This window comes from Bubalus kerabau, chromosome 2 (assembly GCF_029407905.1).
Source record: "Bubalus kerabau isolate K-KA32 ecotype Philippines breed swamp buffalo chromosome 2, PCC_UOA_SB_1v2, whole genome shotgun sequence".
Taxonomy (NCBI): Eukaryota; Metazoa; Chordata; class Mammalia; order Artiodactyla; family Bovidae; genus Bubalus; species Bubalus kerabau.
The window spans coordinates 113,338,858-113,361,346 of NC_073625.1; the positions used below are offsets into that span (position 1 = coordinate 113,338,858).

Here is a 22,489-nt window from a genome sequence, read left to right on the forward strand (position 1 = left end):
TGAAGAAAGCTCAGGTAACAAAGAAATGAAATCATTTCCATAGAGATTTATAATCAAATGAACATGTAATAGAATGAGAAAATTATCTTTATACTAAGCAAACATCTTTAGGATATTACCACCTAAGTGACTAATTTAAAAACTTAAGTTATTGTCAGTAACTTTGCACTCTCTCAGGAACCAGAAGCCTTTAAAATTAAAGACATTATGCCCAATTTTCCTTGTTTTCTAGGAAAATAAAGCCCCCAAAGCAATAAAGTTAAAAGCAAGATGCAAAACTGGTGGTAAAATAGAAATGTACTCTTCCAAAATGAAATCTCCCAATTTCCCCTTCATGTCTATTTAGTTAGAATAATGAAAATTTGCCTATTATTCCGTCCAAAGTGTTTGATTTTATCTATTCCTATCTATTCTCACTGCCACCAGTCTGATTTAGGTGCCTATCATACAGATAGATAACTTGTAGTTGTTCAGTTGCTAAGTCATGTCCAATTTTTTACAGCTGCATAACTGCAACAGCTCTAAACCACCCTTCCTTAACCTTAGACTGTTTGCTTTTTAATTCATCCTTCACACAGCTCTCAAATTAACCCTAACACTTTGTCACTGCATAATTTCAATGTCTAAGAACCTGTGCTCATGTATGGATGTGAGAGTTGGACTGTGAAGAAAGCTGAGCGCCGAAGAATTGATGCTTTTGAACTGTGGTGTTGGAGAAGATTCTTGAGAGTCCCTTGGACTACAAGGAGATCCAACCAGTCCATTCTAAAGGAGATCAGTCCTGGGTGTTCATTGGAAGGACCGATGCTGAAGCTGAAACTCCAATATTTTGGCCACCTTATGCAAAGAGTTGACTCACTGGAAAAGACTCTGATGCTGGGAGGGATTGGGGGCAGGAGGAGAAGGGGAGGACAGAGGATGAGATGGTTGGATGGCATCACCGACTCGATGGACATGAGTTTGGGTGAACTCCGGGAGCTGGTGATGGACAGGGAGGCCTGGCGTGCTGTGATTCATGGGGTCGCAACGAGTTGGACATGACTGAGCGACTGAACTGAACTGAACTAAAGGACTTAGAATGAGTTTTTAGCACTTCTTAGATCAAATCTGAACTCCTTTGTCCTATAAGTTCCTTTGGCCTTGATTCATTCAATATTCTTTCCACTCTTCATCACCAATCTATACCCAAAACACACTGGGTGTAGATACATTTTTATTATATTGGTATACACTATATTCAGTACCCTGAGTCAATCCAAGCAGTCAATAAATCTCAAACACCTGCTGCTGCTAAGTCACTTCAGTTGTGTCTGACTCTGTGTGACCCCATAGACAGCAGCCGACCAGGTCCCCCATCCCTGGGATTCTCCAGGCAAGAACACTGGAGTGGGTTGCCATTTCCTTCTCCAATGCATGAAAGTGAAAAGTGAAAGGGAAGTTGCTCAGTCATGTCCGACTCTTCGCGACGCCATCGACTGCAGCCTACCAGGCTCCTCCATCCATGGGATTTGCCAGGCAAGAGTACTGGAGTGGGGTGCAATTGCCTTCTCCAAAACACATGCTAACCACTGTAAATATTTAACATTCACAATATTCTTTGTGCAACACTATAAAATGTTAGTATATTTAATTCCATTGTATAAATAAAGCATAATTTTATAAGAAAACATGACATGTACTTAATATTAAAAAACCAAAACTATAAGTATGACTACAAAATAAACAAGTTGCAGATTTATAAATTTAACCATAAATGAATCTTAAGTATAAAAAATTTTCAGTTCATTGGTGAATATTTTTGGAATCTATTTTTTCATTAGAGAATGGAGAGGTGTGAGTTTGCATTCCAGAGTATATGCTCTCCCATTTGTAAATATTTATTATTCATTTGTTGTCAACCTCTAGTCAAGTGGGTTTCCCTTGTGGCTCAGCTGGTAAAGAATCCGCCTGCAATGCTGGAGACCTGGGTTCAATCCCTGGGTTGGGAAGGCCCCCTGGAGAAGGGAAAGGCTACTCACTCCAGTATTCTGGCCTGGAGAATTCCATGGACTGTATAGTCCATGGAGTTGCAAAGAGTCGGACACAACTGAGTGATTTTCACTTCTAGAGTCAAGTAGTAACAGGTCCCTTAAAAATATTTTAATAAAAATTAGGAAAGAAAAATGAAATTTAAAATATCCTACCCATTATCTTCCCTGTAAAATCATTAGAGTATCTTATTTTAGTGACAACATTCTTGTGTTCAATGGGGGCAAGTTTTGAAAAACCCTGCAATAAGCCTCTTCGGGGAGAAGTCAATGCTACAAATACGATTCTTAGCTGCTTATATTTGATTACATCTTACAGCTTCAACCCTATTAATCTAATAGAAATCCATCCTTTCTTTCATGTCTCAGCTTCAGACCTCCTTTAACTGAAACGTTTACTATAACCTTCGACCTTCCAGTATCTATGGGTTCCCATTGTGCAAGGCTCTATGAAGACATTCTCAATATCCAAACATTTAAAGGAAAATATTTACCAAAGATTTCGGGAATTTACACCCCAAGACTTAGTAATTCCACTTTTGGAATGTACCCAAAGAAAATAAAATCAATATTATATATAAGAATGATGACAGCAGAATGACTGATACTTGAAAACTTGTAAACCTAAAAATTCCAAAATGAGGGCTTTGCTATGAGACATAATCATAATATATTGGGAAATAAGAAAAACAGAACAGTGACACATGAAGAATCTGGGTGGTGGGAACAAAACCCCAACCTGTACCATTCTCTGTATTTTTAAAAATATTTCATAACATAAAAATCTTAAATGGAAATTAATATTCTTTTATCTTCCAAATTTTCTACAGTAGGTAATATACTAACTATACAATAAGAAAAACTTTCAAAAAGTAAAGGTGGAAACATATAATTTACTACAATAAGGCTTTCCGGCCTAACTAAAACATTAAATTTCCTTACTTTTGGCTAGAACTTAATCAACATGTTGCTATTTCATCAAATTCTTTACCATTTGAGACACCAGGGAAGCCCTCTGATTGATTACTTCAGGTCTTTATGAACAGTGAAAACTTCCTCTTCCCTTATAAGTTAGATTTTTTTTAACAGAAATCTTTCCCCAAAAAAGGCATAAAGGACTCCTTCATGGCAGCAGGGGGGGACTTGTGTTTATCCAATTCATATTCATTACTGATTTTAATATATCTACTATGTATACACTTAAAAGTGTTCTCATAAATTTAAATTAAGATTTATCACTTTAGGATGTATGTGCTTTCCTCCCAAAACATATTAACATCTTAATGCTCAGAAATTTAATTTTATTCAACATAAAGTACTGATTATACAACACTCAAATACCATGGAGAGAATGAAGGGACCAGAAGATAAAGAGTTTAAGAAATAAAATGATAGATTTGGTAGACTAATCCATACCAAAATAATAACTTTTTTTAAAAAAAGGATGAACTACAAAGATAGAACACAAAAAGAGAGCATCAAAGGTCACAGATGAGATGTCAAAAACTTTTTAGAAGCCTTAAAACAGGTGATCTAATATTTTACTAGTGAAGTGGCGAATTCTGAAGCTTAAGCACCTGTATTACTTTGCTAGCATGTGAGATGAGTGCAACTGTGCAGTAGTTTGAACGTTCTTTGGCACTGCCTTTCTTGGGGATAAAAACTGATCTTTTGCAGTCCAAGATAGGCTTCAACAGCACATGAACCAAGAACTTCCAGATGTTCAAGGTGGATTCAGAAAAGGCAGTGGAACCAGAGATCAAATTGCCAACATCCACTGGATCATAGAAAAAGCAAGAGAGTTCCAGAAAAACACCCACTTCTGCTTTATTAACTACGGTAAAGCCTTTGACTGTGAAAACTGTAAAAAGTTCTTAGATATGGGCATACCAGACCACCTTACCTGCCGCCTGAGAAATCTGTATGCAGGTCAAGAAGCAACAGTTAGAATCAGACATGGAACAATGGACTGGTTCCAGATTGGGAAAGGAGTATGTCAAGCCTGTATACTGTCACCCTGCTTATTTAACTTCTATGCAGAGTACACCATGCGAAATGCCATGCTGGAAGAAGCACAAGCTAGAATCAAAAAGATTGCCAGGAGAAGTATCAATAACCTCAGATATGAAGATGACACTACCCTAATAGCAGAAAGCAAAGAGAAACTAAAGAGCCTCTTGATGAAGGTGAAAGAGGAGAGTGAAAAAGCTGGCTGAAAACTCAACATTCAAAAAACTAAGATCATGGCATCCAGTCCCATCACTTCACGGCAAATAGATGGGGAAACAATGGAAACAGTGACCGATTTTCTTGGACCCCAGAATCACTGCAGATGATGACTGCAGCCATGAAACTAAAAGACGCTTGCTCCTTGGAAGAAAAGCTATGACCAACCTAGACAGCATATTAAAAAAACAGAGACATTACTTTGCCAACAAAGGTCCGTCTAGTAGTCATGTATGGATGTGAGAGTTGGACCATAAAGAAAGCTGAACATGGAAGAATTGACACTTTTCAACTGTGGTGTTGGAGAAGACTTGAGAGTCCCTTGGACTGCAGGGAGATCAAACCAGTCAATCCTAAAGGAAATCAGTTCTGATTATTCATTGGAAGGACTGATGCTAAAACTCCAATAACTTTGGCCACCTGATGCAAAAAAATAACTCACTGGAAAAGACCCTGATGCTGGGCAAGATTGAGGGCAGGAGGAGTAGGAGATGACAGAGGATGAGATGGTTGGATGGCATCACCGACTCAATGGACGAGTTTGAGCAAGCTCTGGGAGTTGGGTGATGGACAGGGAAGCCTGGTGTGCTGCAGTCCATGGGGTCACATGACTGAGCTACTGAACTGAACTGAAGCACTTGTAAGAAGCTGATTCATACAGCCCATAAGCAGGAGGTTTCAGAGACAGGAGGCCCCCCTGGCATTTCTAAAGGTAGAATGAGGTGCTGTGTTCAGTCACTAGTCGTGTTCAACTCTTCGCAATCCCATGGACTGCAGCTAGTCAGACACCTGTGTCCATGAAATTTTCCAGGCACAAATACTGGAGTGGGTTGCCATTTCCTACTCCAGGGGATCTTCCTGACCCAGGGATTGAACCTGTATCTCCTGCACTGGCAGGCAAATTCTCTACCACTCTGCCACCTGGAAAGCCCCATAGTGTCTATCAAAAAATAGAAAGATATCATAATAATGAGCTCTAAGAAATTAAAATATGAACAGGAATTTAAAATTCAATAGAAGGGTTGGAAGGTAACATTTTAAAAAAATCTCTCAAGAAACAGAACAAAAAGACTAAGTGATGGAAAATAGGAAGGAAAAGAAAAATTTTTTTAAATGACCAACAAATTCTAATACCCAAATAAAGCAAATCCCGAGAGACAAAAAATCAAATAAGCAAGAGATTATCAAAGAAACAATGCATCAAATTTAGAATATTCATTCAATAAAAGATACCATGGACAAAACCAACAGAAAAATGACAGGCCAAGAGAAGGTATTTTTCAATCCTAACCAGTAAATCTCCACAAGGAACTCCTGCAAACCAAAAAGAAAGACAGGAAGGGGAGTTCCCTAGTGGCCTAATGGTTAGGATTCTAGGCTTTCAATGCCCTGGCCTGGGTTTAATCCTTGTTTGGAAAACTAAGATTCTGCAAGCTGCATAGAAGGGTGCAGCCAAAAAAAAAAGAAAGAAAAGAAAACCCAAAAGAAAGATAGACAAAGGACAAAACAGACAATCAACAAAAGGGAAAACCTGAATGGATACGAGACGCTCAAATCCATTAATTATCAGAGAATGTAAATTAAAACAAGACATCATTTTATACCTGATTTGCAAAAATAAAGAAGTTGGATAAAACCAAATACTGGCAAAGATACGGGCAGACAAGAAGCCTCCTCACTGCCAGAAGGCACATAAGCTAGTCCTCCTATTCTATAACCCAAGAATCCCACTCCTGGCCATATACCCCAGAAAACTTCTCACACAGATCCATAAGGAAGTACAAATAAGAGTATATTTACCACAGTGTACTTGTGATGCCAGAAAGGCAACTCAGGTGTCAGTGATTAGGCAATGAGAAGTAAAATGTGGTATGTGCATATTATGGAATTCTACATTATACACAATTATATGTACACACAAAACAAAAAGGTCTCCAAAACAATGCTGAGTAAAAATAGTAAGAAGCCAAACAAGGTCCATAACACAATACAAAAACTAAATATACATACATACAACACGATACATATTTCATGATTCATATATAATCAAGGAATATATCAGCCATAATGCAGTGGGTACCTACTAGAAAAGGTAATTGAAGTAGGGCTCAGAAATGAAAGAGGACTGTTATAGTCTGATGATGGTGTCCAAAAATGGGAAGCATAGTTAAGCGTAACTCTTTTTACCTAAAGCCCTAATAATAATAATATATTTCCCAAAACTAAAGGACACAAATCCCCAGCTTGTAAGGACCCACTGAGTGCCCTTAAAAAAGAAAAAAAAAAAAAACCACATCTAGACACATCATGGAATTTCTGAGGTTTAAAATAAAACTCTAAAAGCTTCTGGAGATTGGGAAAAAGGCAGGGAAGGTCACATATAAATGAAGAGTAAGAATGACTATGGATTTCAATGGCAACATTAGAATGCAGAAAACAATGAAACTATGACTTCCAAACTTTTTAAGCCTGGATTTTCATATTCAGACAAATGATTGATGAAATGTACAGGTAAAATAAAGATTTTTTTTCAGCCATGCAAGATCTTAAAAACATAAAGTTTTTGCTTCCCAGGTACCCTTTCTCTGGAAGTGAAAAAAAAAAAAAAAACATGGAAAACAGGAGATCCAATATCAGAGCAAAAAATTTTAAGATGACATAAAGAGAAGTTTCAGGGTGACAGCTGTGCAATAAGCCTAGAAAGTAATCAGTCCAGATTGCTTTAAAAGGATAGAAGGTTCTAGGACAGCTGTCTCAAAATGGCAAAAGGGAAAATAGGTATTACTTCTGGAAAAACAAATATTGGTTAAAAGAATAAACGATATCATAATGTACTGCATGGTCCTGCTATAATTATTTACATAGTTATAACTAAACGCTGACTTAATAAACATCTAAATAAATATATTTAAAGGATATGTGTAAATGTGGAAAGTCAATAGATAATGCCTAAAACTGCTGTATCGAGAAACAGCAATAGAAGCAAGTTATTTATAAATATCAAAGAGGAAACAGCTAAAAGAAATAAATAAGTAGCCTCTAAAGTGTAAAGGCTGGGACAGGGAACGGTTGTTTTACAGATACTATTCTAATTTAAAAATTGTATTTTTTATTGCCAGTAAAGCAAGGAATTCCAATGGCCTTTCAGCTTTTAGTAAATTAGATCGTCACAGTATTATTTCTTGGTGTTAAACTATATCTAGTTTGAGGAGCAGAAGACTGAACCGCAAACCAAAACAAAATCAAGCTTTAACAATTGATGAGAACATAGTACAAATAGCCCTGTGATTGAATCCCAGCTCCACCACTTAACTCTGTGAAGTAGGACAAGTTACTTAACCATCCTGTACATGTAACCACCTTCTCAATGTGGTTTTGCAAGGATAATCAGGTGAAAACACCTGACGTAGTACTTGACCCATCAACAGATGTTAGAGCAACTTTTGCTTGTCTTTCTGCTCCCTAGCTAAAAACCCCCATTTTGACCCCAAGCTGCCTTGCTGGTCACAGAATACAAAGACTCATGGACAACTCAGCACATATCCCTCCTCACACTGAAAAATCAATCATGATGAGTAAGCAGACTTATCTTTGTATATGAAGTACAGCATATTCTTATTATGTGAAGGAGATTATCCTCATTATCCACATTTTGGATTACTGCCTGCTTTCAAACACTGTTCCAATTAGTCTAATACATTCGATCAGAACCATTTTATCACTAAGGTCTGTTGTGTAGGAGCATGATCAACTTCAAAAACAAACAAAAAATTGTATGTTCCATCGGTCTTCATCCCTGCTCTGTCACTGCAAAGACAAAAATTTTCTAATGAAGGTCCGATCTGGCTCCCAGCTGGCTTGGGGCCACCTCCTGCTTACTGCAGCAAGAATAGAGTGAAATCAGCCCCAATCAGCTAATTGAATTGTTTACCATTTTCAATGTTTTCTTCCATTATTATGGCTGAATTCAGAATACCCTGCAAAATATAGAAACCTTAAAGAGAGTTAACAGGGAATTATCTTTATCATTATGTCAGTCACCTTTACTTGCATGGCCAAAAGTCTTAACTGATTTTATACAAAGCATACATACTTCTGGAAACAATCTGACAGACTTAAAAACAAATTCATAAATCATCAAGACTTTATCATTAATTCAACAAACATTATGCTAACATACTGTAGATAAAATAAACAAACCCTGCTCTCAAATGAGAGGGAAAAGGTAAAAATAAAATTGAGATCAACAGAGAACAAGTAGTCCAGGAAACAACTGAGAGCAGCAATTCCAGACTATCTGGTATAGTTTATAACACAGCTAAAGCAAAGGAAAATTATGAAAATTACCAAAGCTGAACACAGCTCTAAGCCTCCTAATGGCCAAAGTATAAAGAGAAACAGGACGGCTTACGAATAGAAATGATCTAATAAAAGCAGTCATTTGTTTAATTTTTTTTTTTAAAGCAAAGAAAACAAAAAGCCCTGTCAACTGAGGGCTTAAAAGAACTTCTCTTTAAGGTTTATACTTTATAAGTATCAGTAAATAAATTATAAACAGTGTCTTGGGTAGCAAGGAAGAGTTTTTTCATGTTCCTTTTCTCATGTCCCAATCCTAGATAAAAGTCAAAGTACAAAATATTAATTCACAGTTGTGTGAAGGAATTTCTATAAGGATGTAAAGTAACATAATGCAAGTACACTGACTCCAGGTGAAGTGTTAATTTCTATCATTTAGCTTAGTCTAGGTTTTCAAAATGCGTGTTTTGCTTTTCTACCAGACTGTAAACACTCAAGGCTTACGTTTGATTCCGTTTGAACTTCCTTTGCTTTTTAGTACAGCTCCCGCTCAATTATAATGACCGATAAAATGTTACACAGTCAATATTTATACTCATTATCTGTTAGTCTTCTCTGCAACACTATACATTCCATGAGGACAGGAACAATGTCTTGATCACATCCACATCCCCAGTCTCTAAGCATATGAATGGACCAAAAACAGAAAACACAACCAGTAAGTATGAAAGGAGAGGAGAAATAATCCCTAAAATGGCAGTGATTCTGATTCTAACAAGAGCTGGAACACCTAGGTAAGTTACTTAACTTCTCTAACCCTCAAAGCTTTAATCTGTAGAAAAGGAAAAAAAAGACACTTCAGAGTTACTGTAAGCATTAAACCTTTTACTCTACAGAAAGTATTTAGCACAGTTATCTGGAAAAAAGCTCATTAAAAGTTACCCCTTTAACTTCTCTCAAGTTCTCCAACTAAAAATTCGGTGTTAAACACAACAGTGCTATCAAAGAATAAATTATTTCAGTAAAAGTACAACGGAGTTCATCCTTCCTTTCCTTTGAAGTTGAAATTTCATCTCTTCAATCTTTAAAACGGAAGGGGAATAGCTTGTGAATTACTTTCAAAATATTACAAACGCAAGAACAAGTGGAAAATGTCAATAATGAGCCCTGAAGTAACGTGAAGGGGGAAAAATCACTTACTCATCTACTGTTAAGAAACAGGTTTTTAAGGAAGTGTTTATTAAAGGAAAAGAGGACTGAAAAAGTAATGTTATTTAATAGTATGCTTAGAAAAAATTACTTCCAAACTGTTTATTCAGAATTTAAACCTTAAAAATCCAATTATCTTGACATCGTTTGCTTAAAAGCGGAACATTAAATACTTCCATTCAAACCGAAAATATTCCTTCATGACGGCTTCCCGGACTCCAGTCATCCTTCAGTTCTCTCCTCCCATTCTGAGCTTCCCTCGCATCACCACTGACACACGCTGTGTGCAGACTAAGTTCTGTCATTCCTATAATTACCACACCCCTGTCAGCCGCTTCAGGCCCATGGTGTTATGACATCTGTAAACTGCAGTCGCCCGTCTCCACTCCCCCGCCCCCCCCCCCCGCCCCAAACCTCCGGCTCTGGCTGAAACTTGTCAATTTCCGAGACCTGACCGTTTCCTACTGCCTCAGTTAGGGTGTTTACACACACCCCCATCCCCTGTTCTCACCTGCCTCAGTCACGCACACTCTACGCAGCCCACCCCCGGCCCCCTCCCCGCCCGTCTGCGTGGGGCCGCGGCGCTGGCTCCGCGCTGCCTCCTCGGCTCCGCGGTGCCTCCTCGCCGCCCCGCAGCCTCTGCGCCCCGCAGTCCCCGGCGCCGCTAACAGCCCGGCTGCCGCGCCACCCCGCCCCGCCCCGCCTCGCCTCCACCGGCGTTCCCGATGGCGAACACACCAGCGCTCCCCACCCCCACCGTCCCCTCCGCCTGCCGCGCGGCCGTTAGGACAACCGGGCCCGTGACGCACGGACGCGCCGCGAGTGCCCAGGCCCAGGAACCCGAGCTTGAGCACAGTCGGCGGCCCGACCTCGCCGCGGGGCCTCTCCCGGGTCCCGCCGAGGACTGCCGGATCGGCCGGCGGGAGGGGGAGGGGTCGGGGGCCGCCACAGCCCCGCACTCACCAGGTTCAAGGCAACCGATCCCGGTGCCACTTCTGGGATGAGCCTCTGCCTCGCTCGCTCGCCTGCCGTGCGTCTTCTACACACAACCTCAAAAGAGTTGGCTCTCTCCCCGCGCTGCTCACCAGGCCTCGCTCGTCGCCTCAGCCGCCGCGCACCCAGCACAGCGAGACCTAGCTCAGCCGGCGTTCGCAGTGCGCCTGCGCGCGGGGGCCGGGCCGCGCACTTGCGCGTGCCTCACCACCACCCTGCTACAGAGGCTGCCGGGAGATGTAGTCTTTCAGCTCTTTCTCTGGAGGCTCTGGCGGTTAGCTGGGAACCAGTGAAGAGTCCGGAGTCCGGGAGAAGGTCCGATTGAAAAGGTTGGCAGTTAATGACAAGGTTTGGAGAGTCATGCTAGAGTGACAATGAAACGGTAGTTCTTAGGCTGAATTGCAAAGTTATATCTTGTCTTCGAAGCTCTTCCAGGGCGGCGGGTCGATCTTCGCTCACCTCTGTCTATATACACGTTTATTGAATTAATAATGGAATGAATGAAGGCTGAGGGATTTTTACAAGAGTTATAAGTCAGCGCCTCATGGCTAAGGCGTTCATGTGCAGCACGTTTGAGAAAACTTCTGGGTATATCCTTTTTGGTTTTGTCCCGTCCTCTTTGCCTGGTAATGAACCGAGCAGTACCAGAATTCATTAAGGAATTACACGAAACATGAATGCTGGCTTTACTCTCAACAAATGCTCTCCAACGAAAATTTGGGGCAAATAATTATTACTGTTAAATTTGACGGAATTCTCTTTGGGGGATTCTTTTTTGAGCAGTAGCTTCTAAAGAAAGACTGAACGCAGCCAAGCAGATGTCACAGAATATGCAGTCTCACATATAACGGTTTATCAAATCAACCTAAAACACACACGGAGAAGCAGGGTGAAAGAAATGGGATAACTCTGTAACATTTGAGCGGGAGAGAGGACCATACTATGCAGTGTTCATTTGTCCTGGATGTCTTTCTGCCACATCAGTATTTCCCACTAAAGGTGTGTTTTCTAGGATGTGTTGAGTTCCATCAAGGGCCCTGGTGAAAGGGAATGTGTTCTAAGAGAGAGACTTGGCCACGGGGTTGCAAAAGAGTCAGACACGACTTAGCCACTAAACAATAACAAATGTCTCACCACAGCTGAGCTGAGGACAGATCACTTTATTCCAATCAGGAGCTAATATTAATATTATTCAGAGCTGGACTTTAGGGTCTGTGAAAACTAGTTTCTTTCCAGTTCACCCTTTCTCCTAGTTAGGGTATCCCATGAGGGTCCTGACCAAAAGTCTGGAGTATTCACTAGGGCCACTCTTCCTTTTCAGGGCTTCCCTGATAGCTCAGTTGGTAAAGAATCCTCCTGCAATGCAGGAGACCCCTGTTTGATTCCTGGGGCAGGAAGATCTGCTGAAGGAGGGATAGGCTACCCACTCCAGTATTCTTGGGCTTCCCTGGTGGCTCCACTGGTAAAGAATCTGCCTGCAATGTGGGAGACCTGAGTTCAATCCCTGGGTTGGGAAGATCCCCTGGAGAACAGAAAGGCTACCCACTCCAGGATTCTGGCCTGGAGAATTGCAGGGTCACAAAGAGTCAAACGTGACTTTCACTTCACTCTTCCTTTTGACTCAGGCTCTTCAACCCCATGAGACAGCCAAAAACTCTACACGGTTTTTCAGCCACTGCTTTCAGAATTAGCAATAACTTCAGGTGGAAAGATAATGGCAAACATCATGCTCACTTCTGATGGGTTCCCTTTCCTTTCTTTCAGATCTTGGATCCACAAGTTCTCACTGCTGTGGTAAGCTCCTCAGTGCCTTAATGTTTATTATATTTTGCCCAGCTGTAATCAGTGGTGGGAAGACTTGTTCAAGATAACAGTAGTCCATTGCTGAAGCAGAATTCCTATAAATATGTTACTTTTACAAAAATGTTATTGTACCATACATAGTGTTTTGTTAGCTAATGTCTCTCTGACTAAATCTTTTTGTATTTAAAAATTTTTTATGTTTACATTATAGAACAATGGTTTTGCTATTACAAACAACACTGTTATGAATGTTCTTGTATGTATCTTCATGGGTACAGGGAAAATGCTAGATCCTAAGACACTGCATCTTAAACTTTACTAGATGTGGTAGGCAGAATTCTAAGATGGCCCCCATAGTCTTTGCCCCTTGCTTTTGCCCTGCCCTTTGAGTGTGTGCAGGACCTATGACTTACTTCTGGCCAATAGAATATGGTAAAAATGATTACATTGCATTATATGTCACTATCTTAGCTGACTGGAGCTAGACACACTGCTACTGGCCTTTGAAGAAGCAAGCTTTCATGTTGAGAACTGCCTATGGAGAGGGCCTGGTGGCAGGGAAGTGTAGATGGTTTCTAGAACCTGGGTGCAACAGTCAGAAGCCTCAACACTTCAGCCACAAGGAAATGAATTCTGCCAACAATCTGAAAGAGCTTAGAAGTGGATTCTTTCCCAATCAAGCCTCCAGAGGAGAAGACAACATAACACCTTGATTGCAACTTTGTGAGACCTTGAATAGAGGAAACAGTTCAAGTGTGGCTGTAACCCTAGCTCACAGAAACTGTTAGATAATAAATGTGTTTTAAGACACTGCGTTTCTGATAATTGTTCCACAGCAATGGAAAACTAATATACTAGATATTGTCCAATTACTTCACAAGTGGTTATGCCTACTTCTACTCCACAAGCAGTGTGGAGTAAAATTCTCTTTTCTGAACATGACTAATTAAGAAAATAATTTGAGAAAGAATATAATTTTTCATAACAATATTTTTGTTTCTGTCTGGTTTGGCAACTTATTTTAACTTTTTTTAGAAACTCTTGCATATTCAAATTTTGTAAGCTATATTATAGCTCCCAAACCACTCCAGATGGTGATTACAGCCATGAAATTAAAAGATGCTTATTCCTTGGAAGGAAAGTTATGACCAACCTAGACAGCATATCAAGGCTATGGTTTTTCCAGTGGTCATGTATGGATGTGAGAGTTGGACTGTGAAGAAAGCTGAGTGCTGAAGAATTGATACTTTTGAATTGTGGTGTTGGAGAAGACTCTTGAGAGTCTCTTGGATTGCAAGGAGATCCAACCAGTCCATCCTAAAGGAGATCAGTCCTGGGTGTTCACTGGAAGGACGGTGTTGAACCTGAAACTCCAATACTTTGGCCACCTGATGCGAAGAGTTGACTCATTGGAAAAGACCCTGATGCTGGCAAAGATTGAGGGCAGGAGGAGAAGGGGACAACAGAAGATGAGATGGTTGGATGGCATCACCGACTCAATGGACATAGGTTTGGGTGTACTCCAGCAGTTGGTGATAGACAGGGAGGCCTGGCGTGCTGCGGTTCATGGGGTTGCAAAGAGTCAGACATGACTGAGAGACTGAACTGAACTCAATATTATAATATATTCTTAAGATACATAAATGAAGGAATTTTGTAAAGGAGAATATAAATATGATAGAACTTTAAAAAGATATTCTGTCTCAGAATGGTAGAAATAAATGAAGCAGAGAGGAAAAAAGAAAAAAGAATTAAAAGAAATGAAGGCAACCTCAGGGACCTCTGGGACAATGTGAAATGCCCCAACATTCGAATCATAGGAGTCCCAGAAGAAGAAGACAAAAAGAAAGGCCATGAGAAAATACTCAAGGAGATAATAGTTGAAAACTTCCCTAAAATGGGGAAGGAAATAGTCACTGCTGTTGCTGCTGCTAAGTCGCTTCAGTCGTGTCCGACTCTGTGCAACCCCACAGACGACAGCCCACCAGGCTCCCCCGTCCCTGGGATTCTCCAGGCAAGAATACTGGAGTGGGTTGCCATTTCCTTCTCCAATGCAGGAAAGTGAAAAGTGAAAGTGAAGTCGCTCAGTCGTGTCCGACTTTCCAGACCCCATGGACTGCAGCCTACCAGGCTCCTCCGTCCATGGGAGTTTCCAGGCAAGAGTACTGGAGTGGGGTGCCATTGCCTTCTCCGGGAAATAGTCACACAAGTCCAAGAAACCCAGAGAGTCCCAAACAGGATAAATCCAAGGTGAAACACCGCAAGACACATATTAATCAAATTAACAAAGATCAAACATGAAGAACAAATATTAAAAGCAGCAAGGGAAAAACAACAAATAACACACAAGGGGATTCCCATAAGGATAACAGCTGATCTTTCAATAGAAACTCTTCAGGCCAGAAGGGAATGGCAGGACATACTTAAAGTGATGAAAGAGAAAAACCTACAACCCAGATTGCTGTACCCAGCAAGGATCTCATTCAGATATGAAGGAGAATTCAAAAGCTTTACAGACAAGCAAAAGCTGAGAGAATTCAGTACCACCAAACCAGCTCTTCAACAAATGCTAAAGGATCTTCTCTAGACAGAAAACACAGAAAGGGTATATAAACACAAACCCAAAACAACAAAGTAAATGGCAACGGGACCGTACTTATCAATAATTAACTTAAATGTAAATAGGTTGAATACCCCAACCAAAAGACAAAGACTGGCTGAATGGATACAAAAATAAGACCCCCTATATATGCTGTCTACAAGAGATCCACCTCAAAACAAGGGACACATACAGACTGAAAGTGAAGGGCTTGAAAAGATATTTCACACAAATGGAGACCAAAAAAAAGCAGGAGTACCAATACTCATATCAGATAAAATAGACTTTGAAATAAAGGCTGTGAAAAAAGACAATGAAGTACACTACATAATGATCAAAGGATCAATCCGAGGAGAAGATATAACAATTATAAATATATATGCACCCAACATACGAGCACCACAATATGTAAGGCAAATGCTAACTAGTATGAAAGGGGAAATTAACAATAACATAATAATAATGGGAGACGTTAATACCCCACTCACACCTATGGATAGATCAACTAAACAGAAAATTAACAAAGAAACACAAACTTTAAATGACACAATGGACCAGATAGACCTAATTGATATCTATAGGACATTTCACCCCAAAACAATTTCACCTTTTTCTCAAGTGCACACGGAACCTTCTCCAGGATAGATCACATCCTGGGCCATAAATCTAACCTTGGTAAATTAAAAAAAATTGAAATCATTCCAATCATCTTTTCTGACCACAATTCAGTAAGATTAGATCTCAATTACAGGAAAAAAAAAACTATTAAAAATTTCAACATATGGAGGCTAAATAACACACTTCTGAATAACCAACAAATCATAGAAGAAATCAAAAAAGAAATCAAAATATGCATAGAAATGAATGAAAATGAAAACACAACCCAAAACCTATGGGACACTGTAAAAGCAGTGCTAAGGGGAAGGTTCATAGCAATACAGGCTTACCTCCAGAAACAAGAAAAAAGTCAAATAAATAACTCTACACCTAAAGCAACTAGAAAAGGAAGAAATGAAGAACCCCAGGGTTAGTAGAAGAAAAGAAATCTTAAAAATTAGAGCAGAAATAAATGCAAAAGAAACAAAAGAGACCATAGCAAAAATCAACAAAGCTAAAAGCTGGTTCTTTGAGAAGATAAATAAAATTGACAAACCATTAGCCAGACTCATCAAGAAACAAAGGGAGAAGAATCAAATCAACAAAATTAGAAATGAAATTGGAGAAGTCACAACAGACAACACAGAAATACAAAGGATCATAAGAGATTGCTATCAGAATCTATATGCCAATAAAATGGACAACTTGGAAGAAATGGACAGATTCTTAGAAAAGTATAACTTTCCAAAACTGAACCAGGAAGAAATAGAAGATCTTAACAGACCCATCACAAGCACAGAAATCGAAACTGTAATCAGAAATCTTCCAGCAAACAAAAGCCGAGGACCAGATGGCTTCACAGCTGAATTCTACCAAAAATTTAGAGAAGAGCTAACACCTATCTTACTCAAACTCTTCCAGAAAATTGCAGAAGGTAAACTTCAAAACTCATTCTATGAGGCCACCATCACCCTGATACTAAAAACCAGACAAAGATGCCACAAAAAAAGGAAACTACAGGCCAATATCACTGATGAACATAGATGCAAAAATCCTTAACAAAATTCTAGCAAACAGAACCCAACAACATATTAAAAAGATCATACATCATGACCAAGTGGGCTTTATCCCAGGAAAGCGAGGATTCTTTAATATCCGCAAATCAATCAATGTAATACACCACATTAACAAATTGAAAGATAAAAACCATATGATTATCTCAATAGATGCAGAAAAAGCCTTTGACAAAATTCAACATCCATTTATGATAAAAACTCTCCAGAAAGCAGGACTAGAAGGAACATACCTCAACATAATAAAAGCTATCTATGACAAACTCACAGCAAACATTATCCTCAATGGTGAAAAATTGAAAGAATTTCCCCTAAAGTCAGGAACAAGGCAAGGGTGCCCACTCTCACTACTACTATTCAACATAGTTTTGAAAGTTTTAGCCACAGCGATCAGAGCAGAAAAAGAAATAAAAGGAATCCAAATTGGAAAAGAAGTAAACTCTCACTGTTTGCAGATGACATGATCCTCTACATAGAAAACCCTAAAGACTCCACCAGAAAATTATTAGAGCTAATCAATGAATATAGTAAAGTTGCAGGATATAAAAATAACACACAGAAATCCCCTGCATATACACTAACAATGAGAAAACAGAAAGAGAAATTAAGGAAACAATTCCATTCACCACTGCAACAAAAAGAATAAAATACTTAGGAATATATCTACCTAAAGAAACAAAAGACCTTTATATAGAAAACTATAAAACACTGATGAAAGAAATCAAAGAGGACACAAATAGATGGAGAAATATACCATGTTCATGGATTGGAAGAATCAATACAGTGAAAATGAGTATACTACCCAAAGCAATCTATAGATTCAATGCAATCCCTATCAAGCTACCAAGGGTATTATTCACAGAACTAGAACAAATAATTTCACAATTTGTATGGAAATACAAAAAATCTTGAATACCCAAAGCAATCTTGAGAAAGAAAAATGGAACAGGAGGAATCAACCTGCCTGACTTCAGGCTATACTACAAAGCCACAGTCAGCAAGACAGTCTGATAATGACACAAAGACAGAAATATAGTTCAATGGAACAAAATAGAAAGCCCAGAGATAAATCCACACACCTATGGACACCTTATCTTTGACAAAGGAGGCAAGAATATACAAGGGAGAAAACACAATCTCTTCAACAAGTGGTGCTGGGAAAACTGGTCAACCACTTGTAAAAGAATGAAACTAGAACACTTTCTAACACCATACACGAAAATAAACTCAAAATGGATTAAAGATCTAACTGTAAGACCAGAAACTATAAAACTCCTAGAGGGAAACATAGGCAAAACACTCTCCGACATAAATCACAGCAGGATCCTCTATGACCCACCTCCCAGAGTAATGGAAATAAAAGCAAAAATAAACAAATGGGACCTAATTAAACTTAAAAGCTTTTGCACAATGAAAAAAACTATAAGCAAAGTGAAAAGACAGCCTTCAGAATGGGAGAAAATAATAGCAAATGAAGCAACTGACAGAGAATTAATCTCAAAAATATACAAGCAGCTCCTGCAGCTCAATTCCAGAAAAATAAACGACCCAATCAAAAAATGGGCCAAAGAACTAAACAGACATTTCTCCAAAGAAAACATACAGATGGCTAACAAACACATGAAAAGATGCTCAACATCACTCATTATCAGAGAAATGCAAATCAAAACCACAATGAGGTACCATCTCACTCTGGTCAGAATGGCTGCTATCCAAAAATCTACAGACAATAAATGCTGGAGAGGGTGTGAAGAAAAGGGAACCCTCTTACACTGTTGGTGGGAATGCAAACTAGTACAGCCACTGTGGAGAACAATGTGGAGATTCCTTAAAAAACTGGAAATAGAACTGCCATATGACCCAGCAATCCCACTGCTGGGCATACACACCAAGGAAACCAGAATTGAAAGAGACACGTGTACCCCAATGTTCTTTGCAGCACTGTTTATAATAGCCAGGACATGGAAGCAACCTAGATATCCATCAGCAGATGAATGGATAAGAAAGCTGTGGTACATATACACAATGGAATACTACTCAGCCATTAAAAAGAATACATTTGAATCCGTTCTAATGAGGTGGATGAAACTGGAGCCTATTATACAGAGTGAAGTAAGCCAGAAAGAAAAACACCAATACTGTATATTAATGCATATATATGGAATTTAGAAAGATGGTAATGATAACCCTATATGCAAGACAGCAAAAGAGACACAGATGTATAGAACAGTCTTTTGGACTCTGTGGGAGAAGGCGAGGGTGGGATGATTTGAGAGAATAGCATTGAAACATGTATATTATCATATATGAAACAGATCACCAGTCCAGGTTCGATGCATGAGACAGAGTGCTCAGGGCTCGTGCACTGGGATGACCCAGAGGGATGGGATGAGGAGGGAGGTGGGAGGGGGGTTCACATATGTAAACCCATGGCTGATTCATATCAATGTATGGCAAAAGCCACTACAATATTGTAAAGTAATTAGCCTCCAACTAAAACAAATAAATTAAAAAAAAGATATTCTATCTCTTTAAAAAAACAATGATATGTTTTTGTCCCGTGATACAATGGAATATTTTTATACTTTCTTGTTTCCTTTTTCATCAATATTTCTCTGAACTGCCTGAAACTTTATGATATCTATTATTTTACATAATGGTAAAACTGAATATAGCCAAACATAAAATTACTTTTGACTTGCAGCTCTGTTCCTCTGCCTGCATAGTACTAATTCTTGCTATTGTTGGTACAAATGAGTGTTTGAGCAAAGAAGAGTTAGGATTTTTAATTATTAGTGCAGCAGGTTTTTAAAATTGAAGGAATTTATTTCCAGTTCTCCCAAATGTCCACCAATTTTGTATATACAGACTTACTTTGGTAAATCAACTGTTTGTCAGTCAGGTCCTTTGCATCTGTAAATTCAGTTCAGTTCAGTCGCTCAGTTGTGTCCGACTCTGCAACCCCATGGACTGCAGCACACACACCAGGCTTCCCTGTTCATCACCAACTCCCAGAGCTTACTCAATCTCATGTCCATAGAGTCCGTGATGCCATCCAACCATCTCATTCTGTGTCATCCCCTTCTCCTCCTTCCTTCAATCTTTCCCAGAATCAGGGTCTTTTCCAGTGAGTCGGTTCTTCGAATCAGGTGGCCAAAGTACTGGAGTTTCAGCTGCAGCATCATTCCTTCCAATGAATATTCAGGACTGATTTCCTTTGGGATGGACTGATTGGATCTCCTTGCAGTCTAAGGGACTCTCAAGAGTCTTCTCCAACACCACAGTTCAAAAGTATCAATTCTTTGGTGCTCAGCTTTCTTTATAGTCCAACTCTCACATCCATGCTGCTGCTGCTGCTGCTGCTGCTAAGTCGCTTCAGTTGTGTCCGACTCTGTGTGACCCCAGAGACGGCAGCCCACCAGGCTCCCCCGTCCCTGGGATTCTCCAGGCAAGAACACTGGAGTGGGTTGCCATTTCCTTCTCCAATGCATGAAAGTGAAAAGTGAAAGTGAAGTCGCTCAGTCGTGTCTGACTCTTAGCGACCCCATGGACTGCAGCCTACCAGGCTCCTCTGTCCATGGGATTTGCCAGGCAAGAGTACTGGAATGGGTTGCCATTGCCCTCCCCCTCACATCCATACATGTAAATTAACCATCTCCATATCTAAAATGCCCATTGTTCTTAAAACACTCTGAAGCACATTGTATGTCATCAAAAGTTAGATCTCTCCTCCCCAGGGAAAATGGTTTTAAAGCATAGAAGTAATTTGAACTTGTGAAGTTGAAGTTAGATTCCAAATGAATTTACAGTTTAGTGAAGAAATTCAGAAAATTCTGTTTAATTTGGTTGATGTTTTCTTTTTTAAAAAAATATTTTTGGCTGAGGTAGGTCTTCAGGATTTTCTCTAGTTGTGGCAGGGCGCAGGCTACTCTCTAGTTGTGGTGCACAGGCTTCTCATTGCGGTGGCTTCTCTTGTTGCAGAGCATGGGCCCTATGACACATGAGCTTGAGTAGTTGTCTCACAGGGCTCTAGAGCACAGGCTCAGTAGTTGTGGCACATGGGCTCAGTTGCTGCACAGCACATGGGATCTTCCCAAATCAGGGACTGAATCAGTGTCTTCTGCATTGGCAGGCAGATTCTTTACCACTGAGCTACCTGGAAGCCCTGCTTTTTCCTAAGGACTTTTTTTTTTTTTTTATGTCTGAAACAGTCTTATTTCTAACAAATTGGTTTTTTATTTATTGAAGTTTTGTCACAACATGCATATAATATTGAATAATTCAGGTTCAGTTGGTTCATCCTTTTCTAGACTCCTTTGGGGCCTCGTCAAGGATTATTAGACAGTTTTGGATAACCGGCATGTTAATTTGTTTCACTGTAATTCTTCTCTCTTTATCATATAAATTTACATATTTGGGGGGTAGTCAATACATATACCGGAGAAGGCAATGGCACCCCACTCTAGTACTCTTGCCTAGAAAATCCCATGGACGGAGGAGCTTGGTAAGCTGCAATCCATGGGGTCGCTACGAGTTGGACATGACTGAGCTACTTCACTTTCACTTTTCACTTTCATGCATTGGAGAAGGAAATGGCAACCCACTCCAGTGTTCTTGCCTGGAGAATCCCAGGATCGGGGGAGCCTGGTGGGCTGCCGTCTATGGGATCGCACAGAGTTGGACATGACTAAAGCAACTTAGCAGCAGCAGCAGCAGCAATACATATATATTTGATATATGTATTCAAAATACACATATTCTCAAGTTTCCATATTGGCACAGGTCTGTTTTGGAGCTTTCTATCCTGTTCAGTTGGTCTCTTTGTCTATCCCTACACCAATAGCACGTCTTAATAACTGTAGTAGTATAATAAGTCAGTACATTACAGGTCAAGTCACCTCCACTTTGTTTTTCTTCATTAAAATTGCCTTGGATCTTCTTGGACCTTTTTGTTTAATATTTTTTATAATTACTCCATCGGCTCCTATGAAGAAAACCTCTTAAGATTTTGATTGAAATTATATTGAATTGATGAGATTAAGTTTTTGGAGAATAGACATCTCTATTACACTGAGGCTTCCTCTTAATGAGATATAGTATATCTCTCCATTATTTAGGTCATCTTTGGTTCCTTTCAATGATGTTTTGTCTTTTTTTTCATGAAATGTTTATATATCTTTTGTAAATTTAATTCTAGTTGTATTATTTTTTGTTGCTATTATATAAGTTTAAAAAAAGCTTTTACATTTACTGTTTCTCATGCATAGAAATGAAATTGATTTATATAAATTCCTATTTAGAATTTTGCAGGATGATTTTATTAGTTCTAGTAATTTGTCTCCAGATTTTCTTGGACTTTCTGTAGACAATCATATTTCCAGTGATTTAATGACATTTTTGTTTCTCCATTTTTAGTCTTTTGGTTTGTTCTTTACTGTGCTTGACAGGAGCTCTAATACACTGCTGAAGATAAATGGTGATAGGAAGCAGCACTGTCTCATTCCTGATTTTGTAGGGAATCACTCTAATGTTTTACCATGAAATATGATGCTTGCTCTAGGTTTTTGGTAGATATCCTTTTATAAATTCTTTATCATATGATTTCTCCATATATATTCAAATGAACATACCCTTTAATATAGTTATATAGTGAGTTACATCAATAG

General features: G+C 39.3%; 2 protein-coding genes and 1 long non-coding RNA gene across 5 annotated transcripts in view; 1 reads left to right on the top strand and 2 right to left on the bottom strand.

Moving 5' to 3' along the window:
• KPNA1 (karyopherin subunit alpha 1) overlaps positions 1-10,893 on the bottom strand; it is a 70,122-nt gene extending 59,229 nt beyond the window's left edge. Inside the window, exon 1 of the mRNA XM_055568386.1 lies at positions 10,722-10,893. The gene's annotated coding sequence lies outside the window, so the exon portion shown is untranslated. The remainder of the gene's footprint in view (positions 1-10,721) is intronic.
• The window catches only part of MIX23 (mitochondrial matrix import factor 23), a 263,993-nt gene that overhangs the window by 135,961 nt on the left and 105,543 nt on the right, over positions 1-22,489 (bottom strand). The gene's annotated exons all lie outside the window — the stretch shown is intronic.
• On the top strand, positions 10,911-13,355 carry LOC129643615 (uncharacterized). Of its 2 annotated transcripts, none has more exons than XR_008710405.1 (3): positions 10,911-11,080; positions 12,377-12,545; positions 13,026-13,355. It is a non-coding gene; the product is annotated as an uncharacterized LOC129643615 (long non-coding RNA). The 2 variants fall into 2 exon arrangements; XR_008710404.1 differs by having other exon boundaries at positions 12,516-12,545.